Below are 20,376 nucleotides of genomic sequence, written 5' to 3' on the forward strand. Positions count from 1 at the left end.
CACCCTGGGACCACGGCATCCACTGCAACCGCTGTTCCCTGGTAGTAACGCATCGGCCCTGAGGCCGCAATATGCTTGGTGGGGCCGCTGTGGCACTGCCAAGCATGTTTCAAGTTCCCTCACTGCCACACTTTTCATGGCGGTACGACCCCGGGAGCCTAACGCCATGTGGATGCACACAGGAGACCACAAAATGTGCGCATGCACACCAGTACCTGCAGGGAATGTACTGGAGAGTCCATGCTGTGCGGGTACTGCCTTTGATGTTGCAGAGATCAAAAGAGAGCTAGCTGTTAGATAGGCACTCAAGGTGTTTTTGTGTCAGAAAAAAACTGTTTTGTTTTTTGTGAAGCCCCTCATCCACCAACCTAGTTGGTGGCATGTTTCATCATTGGGCCCCACCCAGGGCACCGAATGTGCCTCGGGTGTGCTGCAACGTCTGTTTACAGCGGAGCAGATTATGTTAGGTGAGTGTGCAGTGATAGTGTTGGGAGTGTGGGTTTAAAAACTGTCCTAAGGGTCCCAATGTCCATGAAGAAATTTTAGTAGTGGGCCCTCGGCAGTGTTAAAAGCAAGGCGATGGATGTGTGTGGAGATGACTATGGGCTCCCACATCCAGTGTTGGTTAACATGTTTCAGCCAGGCCTTGTGTTAATACTGGCTTTCATCGGGAAGTGTAAGTGGTGAATTAATAGGAAGTATACAAAATATGTTATAGCTCCTAAGTGACGCACTCGCTAAGGTGCAAAATGTGTAAGGGGAGGGTTTCCTCTAGTTTTGAACCTGTGGGGTAAAAAACAAACAAACAAACATGTAGACAAACACACACAAAATGAGTAGGCATAAAATGAGGCTCCATTGCATGACTTCATACCGTCGTGCCTGTTTAATAATCAGATAAAATGGAAAGGTGTAACACAGTACATGTCGGCGCGTGATTCCGGGGTGTTGTTTTTGGTAGTATACGGTAACGTGCTATACGTTCAAATAGCAGAAAAATTAAATTCACACACATTAGTAATTGTGCTGAGAGCAAAGCAAGGGAAACATTCAGTTTTTACTCTGATATTTTAACCCCTTAAGCGCTGCCGTCGGCCGGCAATGCTACCTCCCCAGTGCTGCCGTCGACCATTGGCCGACGGCATTCCAGCCGCGCACGGAAACGCCCGCCGCGGTTAACGGGTTAAGAATTAGACTCCATGGGCCTCATTTATGAGGCCTTGCATCAGTTTTGCGCTTCCGATGCGTCATTTTTTATGACGCATCTGCGGCGTAAAACATGCCTCCTGTTGCGCACTATTTACAAAGTGGCACATCTAAGCAGATGCGTCACTTTGTAAACCCCTGCGCTACATTACCCCTACGTCAGGTGTAATGTGTGCAGGGGGGGCGTTCCCCCGCAAAAAGCCTCGTAGAAGTGACGCAGTGAAATCTATGAGATTTCACTGCATCACTTCTAGGACGCAATTGCGTCAAAATCTTACGCCTGCCTCACAGCAGGCATAAGACTGACGCAGGCCCTTTCACATGGGCTTGGCCCCATGTGAAAAGACGCATTGCTGGAGTTGCATCACTTTTGTGACACACTCCAGCAATGCGTCACTTTTGCGCCACAGATACGTCAGAAATACTGACGTATCTGTAACTCCTTGAGACATGATGCGTCATACAGTAAATATGACGCATCAGGTATGTTGCAAGGAGTGCGCACTGAGAAGTGACACATCGCTGCTTTCACGCAGCGATGCGTCATTTCTTATAAATGAGGCCCCATGAGTCCCTGGAGGGGGTCCGGCTTTTGTCACACTCTGGTGGTGTTTGAAAATGAAAAAGAAAAGAGAGAGAGTGAAGCGTGACCAAGTTAAAGTCACGAGTGCAAACCCCAAGGGTCAGGGTCTTGGTAAAATTATCTCCCCATGCACCCCACTTACTTTGTCACAGCTCGGGTCCCGCGGCTCAACCTACTTGGCTTGTACAGGAACTCCGTCGTACTCGGTGCCGGTTTCAGCGGAGTAGCCTTTGATATTCCCATTGTGGTGCCTATTTGATAGGCACCACCCTGAGAACACCAAATAACTGCCTGGCTGCCAGACAGGAGAAAACTCCTAATCTGGCGGGTGATTCCTACACGGTCCCGCTCCCGCACCACCAAACTCTTAATAAGGCCCTAATGTTAATATTATGTTGATTTCTAACCCGTGGCATTATGCAAAATGACGGGGCCCTCCTGCAAAATGTGACGAGGGGCCCCTGATTCTCCCATATTTCATAATTATTCATTGTCCTTGGGCCGAAAGGGGGCCCACATTGAAGGAATCGGCGTCAAAAGAAAGGTTGGGACCCACCCCATCTTGGCAGGAGGCAGACCCGCGTTACGTCCCTGTTTCTCAACTCTCTGTTTTGCCAGTTAAGAAAACTGAGGTACTGAGATTCAGAGATTAGCCCAAGGTCACAACATTTGGACAACAAGCATTTACAATGCAATGGTCTCGTCTTTGCTAAAGTTAGAGCTATTGGCATTGCAAATGGCATTTTTTTCATTTTTTTAAAACATAAATAAGTGGTATTGTCACACACACACAGAGCCACATACACACACACAGAGCCACACACACACACACACACACAGCCACACACACACACACAGAGCCACACACACACACACAGAGCCACATACAGAGCTACAGAAATACATGAAGAGAAAGTGACGCTGGCTTGCACTGACCTAACAGCAGCCAGCAAATGAGTGACGCTGAAGTCAACCAAAGGTAAGCAATGGGTAAGCTTCAATCCACTTTTAAACTAACAAAATGTCTCACAAGCAACAGAAGCATGTGCTGTCTCAGGCAAAAACTGATTCTACACATACAAAGTGCTTAGGCTCACGCACACCAACTTCTTTACTGAGTAAAGGTCGCTGTGCCCCTTGAGCACAGTGACATCATGAGTCACCTGTAATAGGTAATTACAAACGACTAGGTGGGTCATTTTCTTATTATAGGCACATTCTGACGTCAGAATACACCTATACTAAGAAAAGAAAATACACTGAAGGGAGATTAAGTGCTCCTACATATTTAAAAACCAAACACTCACATGGCATCCTGGTGAGCACATTCTTGGGGCCCCGGTGTCCCTTCCTGGGGGGCCGGGGCTTCGTGTCCTCGCAGACAATCAGGTTCTTGAGGCGCTGGACTCGCACAGGATCCGGAGGAAGTTTCTTGCCTTTCCACATCTTGACAATCCTGGTTGCCCGGGCCCTAGGTATCCCACCCTGGTGCTGAAAACATTTGTATTCAGCCAAGTTGTTAAAGGCATGTACCTCATGAAAAGACAATGGCACCTTTGGGGAGTAAAGCACTAAGAGGGGATCAAAACAATCTGAACTCACATCCAGTTGTGGTCCTGGAGGACTGTCCCCTCTCTCTCCAGCTTGGCCAGCACCGGGTGTTCGATCGCCCTCCCCATGGAAATGTTTGGGGGGTCCATAGGCCGACTTACTCTATGCCCTACCCCGCCTTCCCCCAGATCAGAGGATGCCCCTGGACGCCCACTTTCGGAGGCCCAGCTCCCATCCCTGGGGACTCTGACTCCCTCTCTAAAGAGGGAATCAGTGGGGGCTCCAGCATAGCTTCCTGTCTTGGAGAGGGGTTTGCCGGTGGTCTCTGCATGGCCTCCAACAGGGGCCCTCCATCCTCCGAAGATTGGGTCGCCGAGGGCCTCAGCGCGGCCTGCCCCCGGGACACTACCACAGACCCGGGATAAGGGCTCATTACGAGCCCTGGTCCGACCGACCTCCCTGAATGACTCGAGCGGGTGCAGAGCTGCGGCTTGGCTCCACCCCGGACCTCTGTCCGCCCGGCCTCTGTCCCCTGCCTTGGGGTAGGGATCGCTCGAGTCCCCAGGGTGGCCCTCTTCTGGTCCCCTGTCTCCCCTGGTGGGGATGGGGGTCACTCAACCCTCCGTCTGCCGCTGCCTTTCCTGGGACTCCTGCCCCGGTTTCCTTTCTTCGAGAAGGGGTCACTCCAGTCCCTAACTCATGCGCGGCCTTCCGTGGGCTCCTTCCCGCCTCGCTAGATAAGGGGCCACTGGAGTCCTGGACCCAGGCCAGAGTGCGCCCCTCCGCTGGGTCCTGGCTCCATGCAGCTCGGCGCCGCGCTCTCTCTTCCATGTACCGGGAGCAGTAGCAGCTGCAGGAACCAGGATGCCAGCGCAAAAAGAAACAGAAAACAAACCAGGCTGAGGGGAGGGAGGAGAGACAAGCGGGGGGTATGACTACGCGGGATCCCAGCGTGCCATGTTCTGAGATCGTACAGCCAAGAAGAGTGCGAAAATCTCCTACGTCCTCATCTCCCAGTGACGGCTCTATAAGTGCTTCCTTTCACCCAGGCAGTGCGTGGGGAGCTTCACCAGAACATACAGATTAGAAACCCATGGAATCGCAGTTTTCAGACTTTATGTCGCAGTGACTCTGCAAAGCGATAAGCGAGCAGCGTTACTCATTTATTTCAAAAGTGAGCAGGTTGGGGCATTGGGCTTAATATGGGAAACAATACCACGCCATGACACCACCATGTTTCTCCAAGGTCCAGCAGTAATGGCTCAGAGAAACACCCGTCATTTTCCGACTGGGGGGGCGTGTTTTTCTTCCTCTCCTCTTCTCATGGGCTGAATTGTAAAATTCCAGTCAATGGGAAGAGGAAAGAAAGAACCTAAAACACACACCCTGAATCCGAAAAAGACAGGGCTTAAATGGACAGACGCCCCTCTTCTCCAATGGCTGGCCTCCGTTTAGAAAGCCAGCCAATGAAGAAGAGGGGCGGTTTAAGCCCCATATTCTAAAACGTAAAATCTCGCCAGCGAGACTGCGCAAGGGCAGCCTACGCAGGCCGAGACCTAAAAAGGGATGCTGGGATTAGGGTTGAGAATAGATGGAACCTTCATAGTGTACAAATGGAGCAAGCCCTTGGAGAACTTTACTGCAGGATCAGACTACAGGGAAATTAGGTTATTTAGGCAGAATCAGAAGACATTGAGTCGAAGCTGGGATTCAAACCTGTGAACTCATTTACAAAGAATTGGCTTATGGAAACTCCACAAGTCATTTTGCTGATCTGTCCTACGTCAATTTGAATGGGCAGGAATGCACTGTATTTACAAGATACAGTGCATTCCTGTCCTTTCGGCTGACACATATTCTGCAGCCAGGCACCTACGGCGTCTGCATTGAAATCAGGTTGTTTTTGTGGAGCAAGGGACACCTTCCTTCACAAAAACAACCCTTACGCCACGCCTGAGGAGGAACATGGTTTTGACGCATTCCCAGATTTACATTTTGTTGTATATCTGTGAAAGTGTCAAAATGCATGGGTGCGAAGTGGGAACACCCACCGCAGCACCCATGGAACACCCACCGCAGCACCCATGGAACACCCACCACAGCACCCATGGAACACCCACCACAGCAAACATGGAACACCCACCGCAGCACCCATGGAACACCCACCGCAGCACCCATGGAAGACCCACCACAGCACCCATGGAAGACCCACCGCAGCACCCATGGAAGACCCACCGCAGCACCCATGGAACACCCACCGCAGCACCCATGGAACACCCACCGCAGCACCCATGGAACACCCACCGCAGCACCCATGGAAGACCCACCGCAGCACCCATGGAACACCCACCGCAGCACCCATGGAACACCCACCGCAGCACCCATGGAAGACCCACCGCAGCACCCATGGAACACCCACCGCAGCACCCATGGAACACCCACCGCAGCACCCATGGAACACCCACCGCAGCACCCATGGAACACCCACCGCAGCACCCATGGAACACCCACCGCAGCACCCATGGAACACCCACCGCAGCACCCATGGAACACCCACCGCAGCACCCATGGAAGACCCACTGCAGCACCCATGGAACACCCACCGCAGCACCCATGGAAGACCCACTGCAGCACCCATGGAACACCCACCGCAGCACCCATGGAACACCCACCGCAGCACCCATGGAAGACCCACCGCAGCACCCATGGAACACCCACTGCAGCACCCATGGAACACCCACCGCAGCACCCATAGAACACCCACCGCAGCACCCATGGAACACCCACCGCAGCACCCATGGAAGACCCACCGCAGCACCCATGGAACACCCACCGCAGCACCCATGGAACACCCACCGCAGCACCCATGGAAGACCCACCGCAGCACCCATGGAACACCCACCGCAGCACCCATGGAACACCCACCGCAGCACCCATGGAACGCCCACCACAGCACCCATGGAACACCCACCGCAGCACCCATGGAAGACCCACCACAGCACCCATGGAACACCCACTGCAGCACCCATGGAACACCCACCGCAGCACCCATGGAACACCCACCGCAGCACCCATGGAACACCCACCGCAGCATCCATGGAAGACCCACCGCAGCACACATGGAACACCCACCGCAGCACCCATGGAACACCCACCGCAGCACCCATGGAACACCCACCACAGCACCCATGGAACACCCACGGCAGCACCCATGGAACACCCACTGCAGCACCCATGGAACACCCACCGCAGCACCCATGGAACACCCACTGCAGCACCCATGGAACACCCACCGCAGCACCCATGGAACACCCACCGCAGCACCCATGGAACACCCACTGCAGCACCCATGGAACACCCACCACAGCACCCATGGAACACCCACCGCAGCACCCATGGAACACCCACCGCAGCACCCATGGAACACCCACCGCAGCACCCATGGAACACCCACTGCAGCACCCATGGAACACCCACCACAGCACCCATGGAACACCTATGGAACACCCACCGCAGCACCCATGGAACACCCACTGCAGCACCTATGGAACACCCACCGCAGCACCCATGGAACACTCACTGCAGCACCCATGGAACACCCATCACAGCACCCATGGAACACCCACTGTAGCACCAATGGAACACCCACCGCAGCACCCATGGAACACCCACTGCAGCACCCATGGAACACCCACCGCAGCACCCATGGAACACCCACTGCAGCACCCATGGAACACCCACCGCAGCACCCATGGAACACCCACTGCAGCACCCATGGAACACCCACTGTCAAGCACCGCAGCGGCTTGTGCTGCGTTGCAGTACACCATATCTACGAGCCCATGAAAAGTCACGATGGGTGGCTGAAGGAATGTGATGTTCCAGCAGCACGATGGCTTGTAAATAAGGCCTGTGGTTCTCTGTGTTCCAAAGTCAGTAGCACCCATGGAACACCCACTGTAGCACCCATGGAAGACCCACCGCAGCACACATGGAACACCCACCGCAGCACCCATGGAACACCCACCGCAGCACCCATGGAACACCCACCACAGCACCCATGGAACACCCACGGCAGCACCCATGGAACACCCACTGCAGCACCCATGGAACACCCACCGCAGCACCCATGGAACACCCACTGCAGCACCCATGGAACACCCACCGCAGCACCCATGGAACACCCACCGCAGCACCCATGGAACACCCACTGCAGCACCCATGGAACACCCACCACAGCACCCATGGAACACCCACCGCAGCACCCATGGAACACCCACCGCCGCACCCATGGAACACCCACCGCAGCACCCATGGAACACCCACTGCAGCACCCATGGAACACCCACCACAGCACCCATGGAACACCTATGGAACACCCACCGCAGCACCCATGGAACACCCACTGCAGCACCTATGGAACACCCACCGCAGCACCCATGGAACACTCACTGCAGCACCCATGGAACACCCATCACAGCACCCATGGAACACCCACTGTAGCACCAATGGAACACCCACCGCAGCACCCATGGAACACCCACTGCAGCACCCATGGAACACCCACCGCAGCACCCATGGAACACCCACTGCAGCACCCATGGAACACCCACCGCAGCACCCATGGAACACCCACTGCAGCACCCATGGAACACCCACTGTCAAGCACCGCAGCGGCTTGTGCTGCGTTGCAGTACACCATATCTACGAGCCCATGAAAAGTCACGATGGGTGGCTGAAGGAATGTGATGTTCCAGCAGCACGATGGCTTGTAAATAAGGCCTGTGGTTCTCTGTGTTCCAAAGTCAGTAGCACCCATGGAACACCCACTGTAGCACCCATGGAAGACCCACCGCAGCACACATGGAACACCCACCGCAGCACCCATGGAACACCCACCGCAGCACCCATGGAACACCCACCACAGCACCCATGGAACACCCACGGCAGCACCCATGGAACACCCACTGCAGCACCCATGGAACACCCACCGCAGCACCCATGGAACACCCACTGCAGCACCCATGGAACACCCACCGCAGCACCCATGGAACACCCACCGCAGCACCCATGGAACACCCACTGCAGCACCCATGGAACACCCACCACAGCACCCATGGAACACCCACCGCAGCACCCATGGAACACCCACCGCCGCACCCATGGAACACCCACCGCAGCACCCATGGAACACCCACTGCAGCACCCATGGAACACCCACCACAGCACCCATGGAACACCTATGGAACACCCACCGCAGCACCCATGGAACACCCACTGCAGCACCTATGGAACACCCACCGCAGCACCCATGGAACACTCACTGCAGCACCCATGGAACACCCATCACAGCACCCATGGAACACCCACTGTAGCACCAATGGAACACCCACCGCAGCACCCATGGAACACCCACTGCAGCACCCATGGAACACCCACCGCAGCACCCATGGAACACCCACTGCAGCACCCATGGAACACCCACCGCAGCACCCATGGAACACCCACTGCAGCACCCATGGAACACCCACTGTCAAGCACCGCAGCGGCTTGTGCTGCGTTGCAGTACACCATATCTACGAGCCCATGAAAAGTCACGATGGGTGGCTGAAGGAATGTGATGTTCCAGCAGCACGATGGCTTGTAAATAAGGCCTGTGGTTCTCTGTGTTCCAAAGTCAGTAGCTGTGGCCACTAGGTCACATCTACTGCCCTACATCTGCTGCAGAAAGGTTTAGTGAACCTCCAAAGTTTCTTTGATGACAAGCGTAATCTAGGGAAAGCAAAGGGTGGGCGAATGCAGTGATAGTGTTCCTGTGTCACTGAGCGTTAGAGTTCTATCTAAGGCACACACTTTGTTTCTGAGCCCTAATGGTTCACCTCCTAGCCACAACCCGTATGTCTACCCAACTGGTCCATGTTTCCCACTCGATCCTAAAACACTAGTCCGCACTCCTCCCTACTACTGCAGACTCCACCCACTTGCAGAGATACCTCTCACTAGACTACATCGCCCTTAGTGTACCACAGTCCTCTACCACAGACATCACTTTACCCACCCTTACTGCCCCGTCTGCACTGCTCCTCCACCCTTGAGGCTGCGCTTCCTTGGTCTGGATTGCCCTAGTTCCTTTTTGCTTCTTTTCCTTGTTCTCATATAAGTGAAAATTTCAATAATTATTTTGCTTACTGTATGACACCAGAATGTTGTGGGCTAAATACCATCTGACAATTATCATGGTTTTGCAGGCCCCCTAGGTCTCTGTGCCCTGGTGCTACTGCACCTGCTGCACCAAAGAATGCTACACGCCTCGACCAGTCCTCCTTCTCATAAAAGTAAATGCGATGATGTACATACTTTCTTCCCACAAGACCAGACATTTTTCACATCCCTGTCACGTGACTGTATGTTTTACTAACTACTAATATTTCCAATTTAGGGCTTAATTTATAATTTGGCAGACTGCCTGTCGTTCCACAAAGATTACTGAATAAATTACTCCATCCCCTTGGCATAGAGACCAACCCGCCAAATTTATAAATGTTCGCCAAACAGGCAGTCTTTTATAATGCATTGGCAGGAAGCGCCGTCACTACGTTTCCTGTCAGTGCATTTCACAGTTTCGCGCAGGTTTGACCCAGCATGAGTTTTGGAAATGGCGGTGAAGGAGTAGTCACAGCCGTAGCCAAACCTATAATCCACCTTCATCTAAATTGGACAGGTGGACCATTATGCTCAGGTCCGGACTGGCTGTCGTGGGCACCCGGCAATCCCCCGGTGCGCCTCAGGGCTGGGGGCCGGTTCTGGGCACCTGGGGGCCGTTTTTTGTTACAGGGCCGTTTTTGCAGCATAGCTGCAAAATCGGCCCTGTACCAAAATTGACCGAAACCGGCCCCGGCAAAGAGCTCGGCGGCACCTCCAAACCCCCGAGTGGGGAGGGGGTGGCCGGCCGAGCACTTTTCCAGGGCCGTTTGTTGTTCCCGGTCCGGCCCTGTTTATGCTGGTGGAATGTATACTCCATCACTGCTGCGTCGGAGTATACATACCGCCAGGGATTCAAAATCGGACCGGGCAAGCTAAAAAAAGTGACCCACATTTGCATACTGCCTTTCCGTAAAACACTGCTTCGGCGATTTTTTCTTTTTTTTTTAAAGGGGGAGAGCTTTAAAAAATGTAGGTTACACCGGTGAAACACACCTGAAAACAAATGAGGCTACTTTTGCTCAGGCCCCCAGCCCCGCTCAATATTCATATATTAATGGGCCGGGCCAGCGAGATAAAGGGAGCGACACTTCTGCTGTTGATAAAAGAGAGGTAATGGACACCCATCTGCCTCCTGAAGGCCACTCAGGCACTCACTAGGCCGCTGGCGGCATCGAACAAAGCAGAAACCGCCCAAATCTGCTGTCCTGCAGGTTGTTCAAAAAAGCAGCCCACAGCTGTAATTCGGCTACCGGCCCCTCCGGTATTGCCCGAGTGCCCGATGTTACCAATCCGACGCTACATACCACCAACATATAAAAGAGGCCCTTACTTCACTGTACGCCTCTTTAAAGGCTTACAGAATGCAGGATATCCTTTTCTCCTTCCAACTCTTCCATCTGAGTTGTGTGAGCGCCAAGATACTCCTTGGAGTGAAAGTTGCGCGATAGAAATGTCTCTTACATTACATTACATCTTTTACTCCGGCATTCTCCCAATAAAGTGTTACCCAAACACTGCACAGGCATTCTGTGCAATCAGTCACTGGTACATCGCAAAGAACAGCTAGCAAAGGCCTCCAACCCCCCCACAAATCATGCTTCTAAAACACTCATTTAAAACCGAACATAATCTCCTTTAAAACCCACTCTGACTATCAGGAGCCGCTCAAAAACCGGCAGAAACATTGCTCAGACCTGCTATTTGTGTATGTTGACTCTCCCAGATAGTCTGTTATTTCAACCTGTTAGCTTGTTTATTTTCATTTGTGTTGCTGATTGCATTACTGCCAGATAGACCTTGATTTTGAAACCCTAGTGGGTGACCGAAAAAAAGTCTCTCTCTTTAAAAAAGAAAACAATGAACAATAACTACTGATTGCATTCAGACTTTCAAGCATACAGAAACTGCAGCTCCTAGAGCGAAAATAACACCCTCTCCACTGCTCAAAGCCCGGGTGTCTCGCTATTTTTTAATTCTTCAGCCCACCACCAGTCTCAGAATGCAAATAAAAGCCGTATTTAAAGACAAAGTGTCTAGTGAAGCATTATGCTTCGGAAGACAATCCGAGAGTTAACGTGATAATTGCATGCGGTGCGCGCAGCTCAGCGCGTGCATCCGGTTACAATGCAAGCTTCTGGTCTCTTCTCAGTGCACGCCGGGAAAAGACAGGACCATGTCAGGGCTGAATACATTTCTGAGACGCCTGCAACAATGCCTACCCAGCTCGAGCGAGCTGCAATACAGGAAGGATGTCGATTGGATATAAAAGGTGTATTGTCCTAAGGGGATGGCAGCCCTGAAACTGACTCACCGGAAGAGCTGCTTGAAGCAGTGAGAAGAAATGATGGGGTCGGGAGGTCGTTTCTACATTGGAAACTACAGCAAACAAACACCACAAGGCGCAGACTGCCTCAATGCGGAAAAGGTGCAAAAGAGTTTGGCTGTTTCCTTGCAGGGTATTGAAGAATGAAGGCATGCCTCCTTGGCATTCAGACATTCAAAACCCTATTGAGAGTGCACTGGGTGGGGGTGTACAAGGAGGGATGGAAGACAAGATAGGCACAAGGACAAGAGAGCATTGAGGAGGAAACAGTGGAAGTTGAACAGAGAGTGAACCCGCCAACCTAATGTTTCGGCACAAAGGTCTGGTGCGCTAGAGCCTTCAACAGCAGCTCCACATGTTTTACAGATGACATTTGTATTTATTTGTGTGTTTGTTAAGAGATTTTCTATGGCACAGACCTAACGTTAAGGGCAGTAGAGCGCTTTCCATGCAACAATGGCTTGGCCGAAGCACAAGATATATTGAAGAGATATTGGATAAACTGAAGACTATTAACCAGGGAGATCAAGCCTGAAAAGATGCCTTTTAAAATGATTTTGAAAGGTAAAATTGTTAGGATCAAGTTTGGTATATTCAGCTGGGCCAGAGCTCCAGAGCCAGACACACCAAAGCTTGCTTAGATGTTTTGCCTTTTGTGGTTACAGGGATTACAAGATGACTCAGATGTCAGGTCATGGCTACAGACAGCCTTCCAATACAACAAAAAAAGTTAGAGTGGGCTTTGGTCCAATCCCTTTCTTATGATTAGGTGACTTTATCCTCCATCTGAGTTGTTTGCTCCTGGTTTGGAGGCTTCACTCTTTATTCCTGTATTTGTCGCGCCCAAGAGCATATTGGTCCCTCAGTGATCTGATCGAACAAGTTGTATTCTTCAATTTTGTTATTGAGAGAGACTTCATTTAACACATTTGTAGCATTCGATATGTTGAAAAAGCATCAACACCATCCCACATTCTCTTCCCCATACTGATGTTCCTGGCACCATTGGCCGCTTCTGCACACTGCCACTAGAAGGTAGTCTGAAAAGGCACCATTAAAGATTTTGATTTTGCCTATAAAATGCAAAATTGGCGCTTTAGATCCACCTGCTAGGCACATCGTTCTGCTCCACCCAACTGTCACCAGACATTTCCAGAGAACCAATAACCGCTAGCGTGGAGCCTAGTAAAGATGGCTGCTCTCACCTCAATCCGTGTGCCAGAGGAAAGAAGGGATCGGCAACCATTCCACCACTGCCACCAGACATGTGTGTTGTGATGCAGCACTGGATGTTGTGCAGGTCTATTTCCTCAAGGCAATTCAACGTGCGTGTCTGCCGCTTCGCATAGTTACGCACCATTGGACGTAAATTCAGTCATGAACAACAGAATGCGAGTGGCTGTTTTTCACAGTGCTTTGTTTTAATACACCCTCATGCTAAAATTGATGTGAGGGCACTTTTCACAATAAAATGTAGCGCAAAATGATGGATTTGCATTTCACGTAATTATGCATAATTTTAAGTAATTTTGCTGAAATTTCGAATAATTGTGCGCAGTTTGCCCTCCCCTATTTGTGACAATCTGTACTGTGTGCTTGTATGAATGTGTCTGGCACTGTACGCAAACCCTTCTGTTTATTGGGTGCAGTGATATTCCGTGGTTACACACACAGCTTGGTGCATAACCATTTCCTACTGAGTGTCAGAGAAATCTGCCGTAGCTCTAAGCAGTTTGATACCGTACAGTTATCGGGGATGACGCTTGACTGTAGTTCTTACACATTGCCTCAAACTGTTTGCCTGAAACTCACTATTGCACTGTTGACTTCTAGTGCACACTGTGAAGCCATATCTCCACTGCTTGGTTATGAATTGCATTTATGAGCCCCATCAACCACCCTCTTTACATTGTATACTATGGAAAATGTGGCACAGGGAGATTAGGTTAATTGCTCAGGTTCAAACAGTTTGATGGAGAGTGATAATTAGTTCTAGAATTTAGAAACCAAATGTATCATTAGCCCATTTTTCATTTCCCCATACACTTTGAGCCCAGGGGTATCACTACGCATGACAGTACAACTTACAGGCACAGCCAAGCTGAAGCGTCTGTTGGCGAGCAACCTTGGACTAAAGAAACAGTTTGAAAATCACTATTTAATTATACAAGTAATCCATGCTTTTTAGTCTTTCTTTCCTCTTTGGTGACCTTCTTTTCTTGCCCATCTCAATCTGTCCTTCTTACTTTCCTTCTGTAATTTATTCCACTGATTCTTCCTTTCCTACCTTCTTTCTTTTTTCTTTTTCTACGACGTTTTGAGGGATTGAAGATTTCAGTTTACTAAGCATGATGGCTTTACTGCAGCCTTCACATAGTTGAACACTTACCATTGCTAGTTTAACTGGATTAACGCTGACCATGAAGACTAGGTTGAGGCTATGACCCAGTATGTCAGCTTTACTCTTTTATTGTTGAGCATGGAAACTAGTTTAGGTGTATGGTCGAGTGTAACTGGGAAAATATTGTTAGCTCCACTTGTTAAATGTCGAGTTTCAAGACTAGTTAGAGGTCTTTATTTTGAGTCGGGTGGTCCATGGACTGGCAGCTTCATGGTGGCGGTCTCCCGACCGGCCTATTACTACCGGCTGCCCTGTCACCACTGAAACCATTGCAACTCTCAGGGAGCCAACGGCCCTGGCGGTTGCACTGCGGTCCTGAAGCCGCAATATGCTTGGCGGAACCACTGCAGTCCTGCCAAGCATATTAAGAGTTTCCTTACTGCCACACTTTTCATTGCAGTGAGGAAACAAAGGGGCCGCCCTGTGTACATTCACCCAGTATTGCAGCTGTCCGTGCTTTGTAGGTACTTTGTAGGTACTAATTTTGACGTTCCCATTACGGTGCCATTTCATAGGCACTGCCGTAGAAATGCCAAAAAAGCTCAGAAAACGCTGATCTGGTGGGCGGTTCGTACATGGTTTTGGAAGTGAGGGAGCGTGGTGGTCCTACTCCGGCTCTGCCAAACTCATAATAAAGCCATAAGTATATGGACCAGGTTAATATTGTTAGTTTTACTAATTCAGTCTTGTGTGTCAGGACTAGTTTAGGTGTATGGCCTAGAGCAGGGTTATTCACAAACATTTGCCCAGGGTCCACAAAGTACAGTTCGTCGTGTGACCGAGGGTCGCACTGATGCCAGCAGGGTTGCGGTAGGGGGTCTGGGTGGGTCGGGAATTGAATATGGAGGTTCAAAAACATGTTAAATAAACAAGCACACATTTATTTGCAGGTTAAAAAATGCTTGCCATGTATTTAACATATTTTTCTAAATATTAGTGCTAGTAAATAAACAGCAGCTGGAGCTGTTCTTCGCTAAAGGGACCACATTTAAAGGTCAAGAGGGCTGCAAGCGGCCCCTGGGTCGTTCTTTGAGTATCAATGCCCTAGAGTGACTAAGGCAAAATTGTTAGCTTCGCTGATTCAATGTTGAGTGTCAAGACTAGCTTAAGTGGGTAATATGATGTCACTACGAATGCCTTTAACCCCTCCCATGCTTGTGACGGAACCGCTCCGTCACAAGCCACGGGTGAGCTGTGCTTGTGACGGAACGGTTCCATCACGGCCCACTCGCCGCGCCTGCGCGGCGCTGATTTCGCGCCTGTGCTGACGCTTTAATGGGCGGGCGGGTTCGTGACGGAACCGTTCCGTCACAAGCACAGCTCACCCGCGAGCCGTGACGGAGCGGTTCCGTCACTAGTATGGAGCCGCCGCGCGGCAGCCCCACCCCCTTAGCGCTGCGGCAGAATAGCCGCCGCAGCGAAGGGGTTAAAATGCTTGCCTTTATCATGCACTGTTTAACGCACATATACCTTTACCACACACGTCTTTACCACGCATGTCTTTTCCACGAACATACATAGAAATAAATTAAATGACCCATTTTCATGCGTTCCATTGCCGTGCAGATTTTTACATCACAAACATTTACCAGAAACTGTTTTGATATAAAAAAATGCTCATAAATATGGCTATCATTTTTTAAATTATGTCTACTTAAAACAATATAAATATGATGTGAGATATCATATTTTGTAAACATATTTACGTAAAGCTGCAAATGTAAAAAAAAGGACCATATCTTCCATTGAAGTCAATCGAAAAGCATGGAAAAATGTTTTAACATTCTAAATAAATATGTTTAATCATATTTTAAAAATATATTTTACTTTTTAATTTTTTATATTTAATGTATTTTATAAATATTTTTTAATAAAAGTGAATAATCATGATAAAACATTACAAATAAACTTGTGTTAAAAATCATGATAGAAAATATTATGAATTTACTTTGCTTTTTTTGTTTCTAGAAAAATAGTTTTCTGGTTGCACAATTTTTAAAAATGATTTATTATCTTATGAATGTATTTGAAATATTTACTTAAAATGTATTTGCAAATATTTTATAATATTTTTTTAAATTATTATTCTGGTATTGCATTTGAAACCTGAATATTAATACACTTCCCCATCCATTACCCCTATATCCCTTACATTCCACTTTTAAACCTTTGATTTGATATTTTAAATTAATTTGCATAAAATTATTTTTAAAAATGAACATTATTTTAATAGATTGTATTTTTAATACTCGTGTATCACAGTTGATACTTGAGTATTAATACACTTCCCCACCCATTGGTCCCATTTTTTTATATAAAAAATTAAATGTATTTAATATTCAGGCTACCACATTTGGCTCCTGAATATTAATAGGGTACCCCAAAAATGATCCCTATATTCCTTACATCCCACTCATAAAACTTTATTTTGATATTTGTAAATTAATTTGCATATTTTGTTTGTGAATGTTTGACAATGTTTGGCATTCAGTCCATTATCTTTTTGTGGTGCTATAGTCACCTTAAGTGGGAAGGGTATGCCCAGACATGGTACCCCTGCTCTCTGTACGACTGGATTCAAGCTAGCTTGGCTTTTGAGGGGTGATGCCCTGAAAGCAGTCCCAGGATGCGTGTTTCCGGTCCAGGAAGGACCTGGCCTGGCGGTTCGAGCTGGACTGTTCCCATGAGGCACAGAGTCAAGACTGATTTCCATATGGCTGGGTCCATACTGGGGTGGAGTGGGGAGCAAAAAAAAGATTGATTTAACCCAGATCTGTTACTGTGGGTGAATGCTTGATTTGTTCCGTATTCCATCCATCATCTGTTCTTTTTTGCATTTGTCGCCCTAGAGGTATGGTGGCACTGTGGGGCCAGTCTTGGCAATCCTTATCAAATTTTGTGCAGACGTTCAGTGCCGGGGTTGGTGGTCCTCGGCTGCTGGGACACTTCTTCATATTTGTTTATTTTTTTAATATCTTTGCATAATGCATCTGTTTGCACAAAAAAAACATTCATTAATTTAAACCATTGCATGCTTGCCAAGTGTAGACCTTTTAGATTTGCTAATCCTGGTTCTTTTCCTAGTTTGAACTTCTTGTGACTTACCTTGGGTCTAGGTTTGCGTCAGTCAGGTGTTTTGATACTACTGCCTTTCCGTCCATCATTATGCGGGTCTGAAACAAGCCACGCGTGCCTTGAACCGGGCATACTGCGATTGGGAACGCTATACAAAAAGTGCAAGACCACATGGCTGAACAACATGATGACCAGTTTAGGACATAATTTGCAAGCTTTGACATGGTGTAAAAAAGGATCCAATCCATTTTGTACCTGTTATCTTGTTAGGGAATGAAGCATAGAGAGTTTTCTTCTGGCTGTTGCATTTACACACAGAATATGCACCACAGCAAACGTGGAGGGGACGGACTGCGAAACAATCGCTAAAAATAGACTAATAGCAAATTAAGCGGGTTTTAAAAGAATGTTTGTGCCTCCGCCTGAGTCCTAATTTAGCCATCTAAGGTCGCATCTCCTCAATGGCTTATTGGGTAAACTCAGCACAATTGATGAGAAGTCAATTGTATCCACTTTTAGTCTTTGCCGAAAACTTTAGTTTGCACCAAAATGTGTTCACTTCATTCCTCATTAGGCAAGCAGCAAAATGAATGTCGTCTTTTTGCCCTTATATTTATTATCCAGACTAATGCCTAAAGCTGTGAAAGACTCCTTCAGAGTTATATAATTGCGTGCTTCAGAGAAGTAAATCTGGGAGTTTATTGGGGTTTTTTAAATATGGCTTATCCTGTATACATTGTCCTCTATGATTGGTTTGTGCTGAAGGGTCAGATACCTCGACCTGGGTCTGTGCAGCCTGTTTGTCATCTTCCACTGAATATTCTCAGCTCTGAGGCCTGTCAGCTGGGGTGAGCCCTTCATTCTAGCCCAGAGCCATTTATATTCTAAATATTAACCACTCTCGCATGTGGTGCCGCAGTAAATTAGTTCCTTTTTGTGTGCATTTGCCACCTCCTCAATGCTTGGGTAATTGAGGGCCCTTTGAAAGGCACATGGAGAAAACCCATCACAATATCCTCGTTTCCCAGCTTAAAAGTTATTGTGTAAAGTGGAATAGGGCTGTCAATATTAAATATTAGGTGATAGGCTGCCATCTGCCTGCTGCCCCGAGCTGGCTCCTTGGAGTCAGAGAGAGTCTCACACATTCAGAAGCTACTTATAGCTATCTACTGGCAAGTTAAAAAAAAACCTAAAAAAACGATGCTTTCTGCGATTAAATCAGCAGTGTGATTGTGAAATTCGGAACTAGCCCCCAGATTCATCATTGTGATGTTTTGCGAGTCTGTATTAGCGATTTTTAAGGAATCGCTATTAAAGACTCGCAAAACGGGATTCATGTAGAAATCGCAATATTTTTTGCGATTTCTACAGCTTCCTTATTTGCGATTCTCTAATTGCTAATCGCAAATAAGGAATGACTCCCCATTCACTCCTATTTGCCTTTAGGCCCATAGGAATGAATGGGGAGTCATTCCTTATTTGCGAATAGCAAATAGTGATTCGCAAATAAGGAGGCGATTTCAAGGGTGCGAGGGTGTCCAAAGGACACCCTATAGCACCCCTGAAATGGTCATGTACACTGGTGTTGGACACACACGTCCAAAGGACATGTGTGTGTGTAACATACAACTTAGAAAAATGAACTAAAGTGCATTTTTCTAAGTTTTCGCTATTTACCACGTAGTTAGACTTCGCGGTAAATAGCGGCCCCAGATTGCGAATTCGCAATTTAAAAATGGTTCATGAATTGCATTTAAGGAATCTCAAATTGAGATTCCATAAATGCAATTTAACACAATTTAGCGATTTCTAGAATTGCGATTTTTGCATTTGGGATGATGAATCCCAAATGCAAAAATAGCGCTCGCAAAGGGCCATATTCTAAGAATATACGAAACAATTCGAAATCTATGGGAATAAAAGGTCCATCCTTTTTTTATTTGCTGCACAGGAATGGCATTTAAACACACTTTTCCCCTATTTTAGAGGAGGGAAGTAACAAAAAAGTTGCCAAATAACTGCAGGTTCAAAGTTTGCACCTCCATTGTATGAATAAGCTATTTAGGGCCTGATTCTGAAGAGGCGCTGAGGATGCGAAATTGGGGTGTTCAGAATTTATCGGATGGGATAATTATTGTATATTCTGAGTTTTGGGGGAATATCGTGCTAATTGTGGTTCTTACAGCGTCAAAATCCACGTCTTAGTAAATGCTGGTCAACCACAAAATTTCAGCAGCTTTGAAATAGCAAAATTTAACAAAGGGTTAGTTTAATCAATCAATATTTGCATAGCACAGCACTGCCACCCCTAAGGGTGTCGAGATGCTGGGATGCGCTGTAAGAATAAAGGTCAGAAACAAGCAGAAAGAAGCAAATAAAAGGTCAGAAACAAGCAGAACGAAGCAAAAAAGGTCAGATACAAGCAGAAAGTGACAAACAAAAAGGCAGAAACTAGAAGTAAGAGGCAGAATAAAGGTAAAAAATGAGCGGGAAGAGACTAAATACTGGCCAGAAACTAGCAGAAGGAAGCAAAATAAAGGTAAGAAATGAGCAGGAGAGGTAAAATAAATGTTAGAAATAGGCAGAAAGAGACAGAATATAAGTCAGAAATGAGCAGACAGAGGCAAAATAAAGGTCATAAACGAGCAGCAAGATGCACAATAAAGTTTGGAAATGAGCAGAAAGAAGCAAAATAAAGGTCATGAACGAGCAGAAAGATGCACAATTATGTTTGGAAATGAGCAGAAAGAAGCAAAATAAAGGTCATAAACGAGCAGAAAGTCAAATAAGAAGACAGAAGCAAGCAGAGGAGAGGCAGAAAAACAAGCAAAAAAATCAGCAGAGGAGGCACGAAACCCAGGACTGCAGAGCGGGGGGAGCTGGCACAGGAACCAACTGAAGGGGGACATGCTGCAGCCTCAATTAAATAGGTCCCGAGGGGAGGGCGGGGAGCTGGGTGGCGGAAGGAGGGAAACTGCTGGAAGAGGGGAAAAACAGCCAGAAAAAGGCAAAAAGGTCAGAATCGAGCCAAAA

At 48.2% G+C, this 20,376-nt stretch overlaps 1 protein-coding gene and 1 pseudogene across 1 annotated transcript in view; one reads left to right on the forward strand and one right to left on the reverse strand.

The window, feature by feature from the left end:
• The window catches only part of ZNF385D (zinc finger protein 385D), a 575,209-nt gene that overhangs the window by 241,364 nt on the left and 313,469 nt on the right, over positions 1 to 20,376 (forward strand). The window lies entirely within an intron of this gene.
• Positions 722 to 4,171, reverse strand: LOC147689364 (uncharacterized; annotated as a pseudogene).

Source organism: Lissotriton vulgaris, chromosome 10 (genome assembly GCF_964263255.1).
Source record: "Lissotriton vulgaris chromosome 10, aLisVul1.2, whole genome shotgun sequence".
NCBI classification, from domain to species: Eukaryota; Metazoa; Chordata; class Amphibia; order Caudata; family Salamandridae; genus Lissotriton; species Lissotriton vulgaris.